Raw genomic sequence first — 8340 nt, 5'->3', positions numbered from 1 at the left:
AGCCAGATGTTCTGGAAGTGGTCAAAGATGGCATCCAGGTAATGGACAGCCCCAACATTATTCATTTGCAACATCGGGTAATCAGAGTTATATTGTCTCTGAACAGCGAGGTTCAATTTAATGCTCATGGCTACTAAATATAGGCATTGATAGGCATATTTTCCAGGAATTTTTCCAGTCTTTGTTTTCAAAGCCATCTAAGCATTTCTCCCCTTGTAGGACAAAGCTCCTGCAGGACAAGTAATTATAAATGGCTCATACAAGCAAGCAAATCCATGTTCTTTGCATGGAAACACAAACAAAACAAAAGCAAAGCCAGGTATACTAGCCAATCTGAGGGGAAATTCCACCAGCTATCAGTTTGATGTCAAGTAGCATCACATGACCCTGCCTTCGAGTCTCCTCAAGGGGAATTTTATCTGAGCAAAACTCATACCCATCAAGCAACTGCTGCATCTGACCTACGCTGCAATCTAGCCAAAGTTATGCAATTCTACGTCTAGAGGCGTAAGTATGTCTGTTGTGACTTAAAGGTGTTTCTATTTGGCTGGATTACGACCTTAACAATGTCATGACACCAGGCATCTCGTGATCAGTGTTGCTCTCAAAAGGTCCGCCGTGCGTGTGAGCAATTCCGTCTGCTTTATTTTTCATATGTAGAAGCATAAACCCACAACGCATTTCCACTTCTCATGCACTTCTACTTCTACAGTTTCTGCAAAGGTCTTCCTTTCAAATCTCCTAAAAAATAATTCCTTGGAATGAGTGTCAATGTATAGTTTTGAAAGAAGCCTTCAGCATTGGTTTCTAATCTGGCCACACCCCATCAGGTTAGGACACGGTACTTGCAACTAGGCTCAGTAAGATCATTTCATGCAAACACCCTGATCACGTTCAATAAAGGCTAGACAAGGCTCTTGCTTTGGAAGTTCCAGGTCAAGATAGATGTACTATTTTATGGGCAACAAAGGGTGTGCTGAAGATACCCTTGCTGGACCACATGCAAGTTTTATTATTATCACATTTACATCCCACCTTTCTTTCATCATGGAACTCAAGTTGGTCACATGAGATTCCCTTCAGCAAGGTGGCTGCCTCATGTGCCTTCAGGCCATGCCCTGAGACCATTTTTCTGCCATGGGCAAGCTCTGGCAAACCCATAACACAAGGAAAATGTTATCTCGGGTATCCCAAGTACCCCAACTGCCTGCTCCTGTACAAACCTGCCCAGTCGTTGAGGTTATGAGGGAGGGAGACTTTGGGATCTCTTCCTACTAAGATTAGACAGATAAAACAGTGTAATTTGCAGATGGTTTTTAATTCAGGATTTGTATTGTGTTTCATTGGTGAAGTGCTTTAAAAAAAAAAACTGTTGCCAGTGTTTAATTGCGGCTTTCTTTCTTTTTTTATTATTAAGATTTGTACCCACCTGTTCACACACGTAATCAGGGCAGTTTACAATAAAATATTTTAAACATCATAAAATAACAACATACATAAAAATAAGCTAAAAAGAGCGACTCTATAAAAGCATCATAAACATAACATTGAAATAATCTGAATAAAACAAGTCAACAGCAGCCCTGGAAAAGAAAAATGCCTTTGCCAGACACCAGAAAGGCATCAAAGAAGGTGCCTCTCTGGGGAGAGCATTCCAAAACCAGGGCACCGCCACTTAAAACGCCCTTTCCCCTCACCACACCTTAGACGGCAGGAGAACCAGGAGAAGGCTGTCTGACAGTGATATCAAATATCACTGTGTCTTATTTCATAGCTTTAATATTGGCATGTATTATGGTTATAAAACATATTCAACCATAACAGGTTGAAGGACCACCTTCACCCATATCAGCCTGCCTGCACTTTAAGATCAGAAAGAGAGGCCCTTCTCATTTGCCCACCCATAAAAGCAGTCAGGTGGGTGAACACACGTGAGAGGGCCTTCTCTGCAGTGGCCTCACACCTTTGGAACAAGCTGCCATCGGAGGTCCACCATGCTCCATCATTGCAGACTTAAGAAGGCCTTAAAAACAGTATTTTACCTTGGCCTCCTATTGATACGACTGTTGCTGCTGTTAACATAATTGTTGGTTTTAATTGCTGTTTTTATTGTTGGCTTGTATTGTTTCTATTGTTTCTATGTTTTTAACATTTTTAATATTTTTAACTGTTATGTATTTTATTGTTGTAAGCCACCTTAGGAGGGCTTCTGCTCTGAAAGGTGGCCAAGAAATAATTTAAGTAAAATAACTTATAAATTGTGTTAGCTGCCTTGAAGTTATGCAGTTTATTAACATCACAGCTACCAATGAGGGAGCCTGCCAAAACATTTAGCACTAAATATTTGAAAATTACTTTGTTGTTAGTTTATCTTTCTTATATATTGAGAGAGAGAGAGCTTGCAGGTGTGTAAAGCAAGCTGCAAAAGCCAGGTTTAGACCACAGGTAGAAAATCCATTATGACCGCTCTTAAGAATGCTATGTTTTGTCTTTACCTTCAACTGCAGTGATTTGGGAGTGTTTCTTGAAGGATTACTAACATCTTTGAGGCTACTGAGATTCTGATGTTGGCTATGGTTTGTGCTAGCCAGATTGGAATTTTTAAATCAGCTGACACTTAGGCTGCAATCCTATACTCACTTACCTGGGAGCAAGCCCCATTGATCTCCATGGGACTTGCTTCTCAGTAGACTTGCATAGGATCGCAGTGTTATATACTATACTTGCAAACATTTTATTGTTTATATTTTGTTTTAATTGTGATGGTCTATGGCTATAGACAATAAATAAAAATACAATCACAGTTATATCAAAAGACATTTTGCAAGAAAGGTAAATTCACTAGTTGTTTTGCCTGCATTTCATGCCGCCTTAATCATATATAATGACAATAATAGTTCATTAAGGATAACTAGCACATCCCCTTAATTATGCTGTGTGCCAAATTCAAACAAACAACTAAGTGCATACAGAGACATTCTTGGTGGTTGCTCCCCAGCTCTGGAATGTTCTTCCGCTTGGGATTTATCAAGACCTAATCTGAGCTAAGGTTTGCCACCTGACTAAGGTTTGCAAACCTGCCCTGACCTGCTCTTTGCTTTTAACAGCCCCTCAGTGTGCAAAACCAGCAGGTGAAATGTGCCATGGCCTAGACCAGCCTTCTCCAACCTGATGCACGGATGCTAGGAGTTGTAGTCCAACACATCTGGAGGGCATCAGGTTGGGGAAGGTTTTCCTAGAATCAAGGCCTTAGAGATCAGTGTTGTCTGCATAAGCTGCTCTGGTTAAAGGCTCATTTACAGCAGCCCAGTTGAAAAGCTGGCAAACCTGATTCGAGCATCATCCGGAGATTATGTCACTATTCCTATTGGGTCAAGCAGTTAGTGGTATTTAGTGGCTCAGCCTAAGTAAGTCAAATGGTGTGGGGTTTTTTGGCAATTTTTTCAGGATTCAGTAGTGTATATTCAACCTATCTTATACACACAAACACACATCTACTTTACCAACACATCTCGATATGCATGCTGTGGCTGTAGTTGCTCTACACTAACATACACAGCAGCCTGCATATGCATTAAATGCTGGTTATTATGTGCATCACAAGTTTTGAGGCTCTGCCCCAGCCCAGAAATGGGTTCCTGGGTTCAGCTGTGTTTGGACTTGGGGCCAAACTAGATGTGATGTGGGGAGTCTGTGAATGGATCTCTAGTGTCCCTTTTTTAAGATTAAAAGCACCCATTGGGGGGGAAGATTTTGATCAGGGCTGTGGAGGGTTGGGGGTGGATGGGCTTTAACCCCTTTCCCCTGTACCATGTTGCCAACCAACATCATCCTCCCCGCACCTCAAAGCTGTTATTAACCATGGGGCAAGGGGTAGATGGGTTTTTATATTGATTTTATACTGTAGTTTTAATTTTTTGGAAATATATATACATACACACACACACACACACACATATACACACATTCTGCTTTACTGTGCTGCATTCTACAGTTTTAATAGTTGCGAACCATCCAGAGAGCTTTGGCTATTGGGTGGTATAAAACTGTAATGAATGAATGAATGAAGAACAGTTTCTGAATCAAAGAGTTGTTTCCCTGATTTAGGACAATTCACTTGAGAACCGTTGATTTCTGTCTGTGCTGAGAAACAGATGGCTTTCTGTTGGGTATGACTGCATTGCCCTCTACTGGCTGGCTGTACATCCAATGAAGATAAAACCACCGCTTATCATGTGCAATGCTGGGAGTTGGAGTCTAACACATCTGGACAGCACCAAGTTGGGGAAGGCTGACATAGATAGAACAGATTTCCAATTGGGAGATTCAGAGCCAGGGCAGGAGAAATAATAGATGACTTTCCCCTCCAATGGTTTACAAGAATGTCAGCTGCAGTGGCCCCTTCATGGATCACTGCCTTGTTGTGGCGAAGGGGCTTGCGTAACTCAGTGAAGCCATAAGCTATGCCGTGCAGGGCCACCCAAGACGGACAGGTCATGGCAGAGAGTTCTGACAAAATGTGGTCCACTGGAGAAGGAAATGGCAACCCACTCCAGTATTCTTGCCAAGAAAACCCCATGGAACGTATCACAAGGCTAAAAGAGATGACGCCGGAAGATGAGCCCCTCAGGTCGGAAGGTGTCCAATATGCTACTGGGGAAGAGCAGAGGGTATTTCCAAGTAGCGCCAGAAAGAGTGAAGCGGCTGGGCCAAACCCAAAAGGACACTCAGCTGTGGATGTGTCTGGCGGTGAAAAGAAAATCCGATGCTGTAAAGAACAATATTGTTTAGGAACCTGGAATGTCAGATCAATGAATCAAGGTAAGCTGGAGGTGGTCAAACATGAGATGGCAAGATTGAACATCGACATCTTGGGAATCAGCGAACTAAAATGGACAGGCATGGGCGAATTTAATTCAGGTGACCATCATATCTACTATTGTGGGCAAGAATCCCTTAGAAGAAATGGAGTAGCACTCATAGTCAACAAAAGGGTGGGAAAAGCAGTACTGGGGTACAATCTTAAAAATGATAGAATGATCTCAGTACGAATCCAAGGCAAACCATTCAACATCACAGTAATTCAAGTCTATGCCCCAACCACTGAGGCCGAAGAAGCTGAGGTTGATCGGTTCTATGAAGACCTACAACACCTTCTAGAACTAACACCAAAAAAAGATGTCCTCTTCATCATAGGGGATTGGAATGCTAAAGTAGGAAGTCAAGAAATCACCGGGATAACAGGCAGGCATGGCCTTGGTGTACAAAATGAAGCAGGACAAAAGCTAATAGAGTTTTGCCAAGAGAACACGCTGATCATAGCAAACACTCTTTTCCAACAGCACAAGAGGCGACTCTACACATGGACGTCACCAGATGGTCAATATCGAAATCAGATTGATTATGTCGTTTGCAGCCAAAGATGGAGAAGCTCCATACAGTCAGTAAAAACAAGACCTGGAGCTGACTGTGGCTCAGATCATGAGCTGCTTCTTGCAAAATTTCGGCTGAAATTGAAGAACGTAGGGAAAACCACTAAACCGTTCAGGTATGACCTAAATCATATCCCTGATGAATATACAGTGGAGGTGAGGAATAGATTTCAGGGATTAGACCTGATAGACAGAGTGCCTGAGGAACTATGGACGGAGGTCCGTAACATTGTTCAGGAGGCAGCAACGAAATCCGTCCCAAAGAAAAAGAAATGCAAGAAAGCCAAGTGGCTGTCTGATGAGGCTTTACAAGTAGCTCACGAAAGAAGGGAAGTGAAAAGCAAAGGAGAAAGGGGAAGATATACCCAACTGAATGCAGAGTTCCAGAGAATAGCAAGGAGAGACAAGAAGGCCTTCTTAAATGAACAATGCAAAGAAATCGAGGAAAACAACAGAATGGGAAAGACTAGAGATCTCTTCAAGAAAATTGGAGATCTCAAGGGAACGTTTTGTGCAAAGACGGGCATGATAAAGGACAAAGAAGGCAGGGACCTAACAGAAGCAGATGAGATTAAGAAGAGGTGGCAAGAATACACAGAAGAACTATACAGGAAAGATCTGAATGTCCCTGATAGCCATGATAGTGCGGTCACTGAACTTGAGCCAGACATCCTAGAGAGTGAAGTCAAGTGGGCCTTAGGAAGCATTAGTAACAACAAAGCTAGCGGAGATGACAGTATTCCAGCCGAGCTATTTAAAATCCTAAAAGATGATGCTGTTAAAGTGCTGCATTCAATATGCCAACAAATCTGGAACACTCAACAGTGGCCACAAGACTGGAAAAGGTCAGTTTACATTCCAATCCCAAAGAAGGGCAACGCCAAAGAGTGTTCAAACTACCGCACAATTGCGCTCATTTCACATGCCAGCAAGGTGATGCTCAAAATCCTACAAGCTAGGCTTCAGCAGTATGCGAACCGAGAACTACCGGAAGTACAAGCTGGGTTTCGAAGAGGCAGAGGAACTAGAGATCAAATCGCCAACATTCGCTGCATCATGGAGAAAGCAAGAGAATTCCAGAAAAACGTCTATTTCTGCTTCATTGACTACGCTAAAGCCTTTGATTGTGTGGATCACAACAAACTGTGGCAAATTCTTAAAGTGATGGGAGTACCAGACCACCTTACCTGTCTCCTGAGAAACCTGTACGAGGGTCAAGAAGCAACAGTAAGAACCAGAAATGGAACAACCGAGTGGTTCAAAATTGGGAAAGGAGTACGACAAGGCTGCATATTGTCACCCTGCTTATTTAACTTATATGCAGAGTACATCATGAGAAATGCCGGGTTGGATGAATCAGAGGTCGGAATTAAGATTGCCGGGAGAATTATCAACAACCTCCGATATGCAGACGATACCACCCTAATGGCAGAAAGCGAAGAGGATCTGAAGAGCCTCTTGTTGAGGGTGAAAGAGGAGAGTGCAAAAGCTGGTTTGAAACTCAACATTAAAAAAACTAAGATCATGTCATCTGGCCCCATCACTTCCTGGCATATAGAAGGGGAAGAAATGGAAGCAGTGACAGATTTTACTTTCTTGGGCTCCAAGATCACCGCAGACGGTGACTGTAGCCATGAAATTAAAAGACGCTTGCTCCTTGGGAGGAAAGCTATGGCAAACCTAGACAGCATAGTAAGAAGCAGAGACATCACCTTGCCGACAAAGGTCCGTCTAATCAAAGCTATGGTTTTCCCAGTAGTAATGTATGGCTGTGAGAGCTGGACTATAAGGAAGGCTGAGCGCCGAAGAATTGATGCTTTCGAACTGTGGTGCTGGAGAAGACTCTTACGAGTCCCCTGGACTGCAAGGAGGTCAAATCAGTCCATCCTAAAGGAAATCAACCCTGACTGCTCATTGGAAGGACAGATAATGAAGCTGAAGCTCCAATATTTTGGCCACCTAATGCGAAGAGAAAACTCCCTGGAAAAGACCCTGATGCTGGGAAAGACTGAAGGCAAAAGGAGAAGGGGACGGCAGAGGATGAGATGGCTAGATAGCATCACGGATGCAATGAATATGAACTTGAGCACGCTCCGGGAGAGAGCGCAGGACAGGAAGGCCTGGCGTGCTATGGTCCATGGGGTCACGAAGAGTCGGACACGACTGAACGACTGAACAACAACAACAACAACAACAGCTGCAGTGGACATTTTTTTTACACGTGTGCTCTGCTTTTGTAGCAGAGTTCTGCAACACTTTAGAGAAAATACAACTTCGCCAAATGCTGCTTTTTCCACTGAAGTGCTAGAGACTGGGGAGAAGCCACAACCTGGAAAAATTCTCCCTTCTCTGCAACTCATACAGCCAGATTAGAAGCATGCTTACTCAGAATTAAGTCCAATGATTGTAAATAGCTCTAACTTACTCGTAAGTGTATTTAAGACTGCAGCTTGAAACATACCTAGTATTGTGAAGGTGGTAACAAGTGTAAGCTTGAAATAACCAGGTTCAAATTTTACTACAGCCACAAATTCACTAGGTGGCTTTAGGCAAGCTACAATCTGTGGGGTTAACAATAGTGGACAACCTTACAGGACTGTTGTTCAATTGATCTGGCAACCCTACATAAATACAGCCAACCAAAGAAAATGTCTGGAAGAAATAAACCCTTTTAAATGTCTACTAACAAAATTCAGGCTAGAAAAAGAGATGCAAACGATCAAAATACAACAAATGAAAAGTTAAGCTAAATTGAGGGTTTGGATACCTGTTTTGCCTTTTCTTGAAGCACATCACACCATGAAGGGATCCCGAGGACATTCTGATCTACAAATGCCTGGAAAATGGAAACTTTATGTGAGTCCCCCAAAACAGAATCACATGCTCTCAATAAGTAAGAATCGCTAGA

The sequence above is a fragment of the Heloderma suspectum genome, chromosome 16, assembly GCF_057233095.1.
Source record: "Heloderma suspectum isolate Gila_16-S chromosome 16, 16-S_ref, whole genome shotgun sequence".
NCBI lineage: Eukaryota > Metazoa > Chordata > Lepidosauria > Squamata > Helodermatidae > Heloderma > Heloderma suspectum.
Note: the sequence above shows the minus strand (reverse complement) of the source record.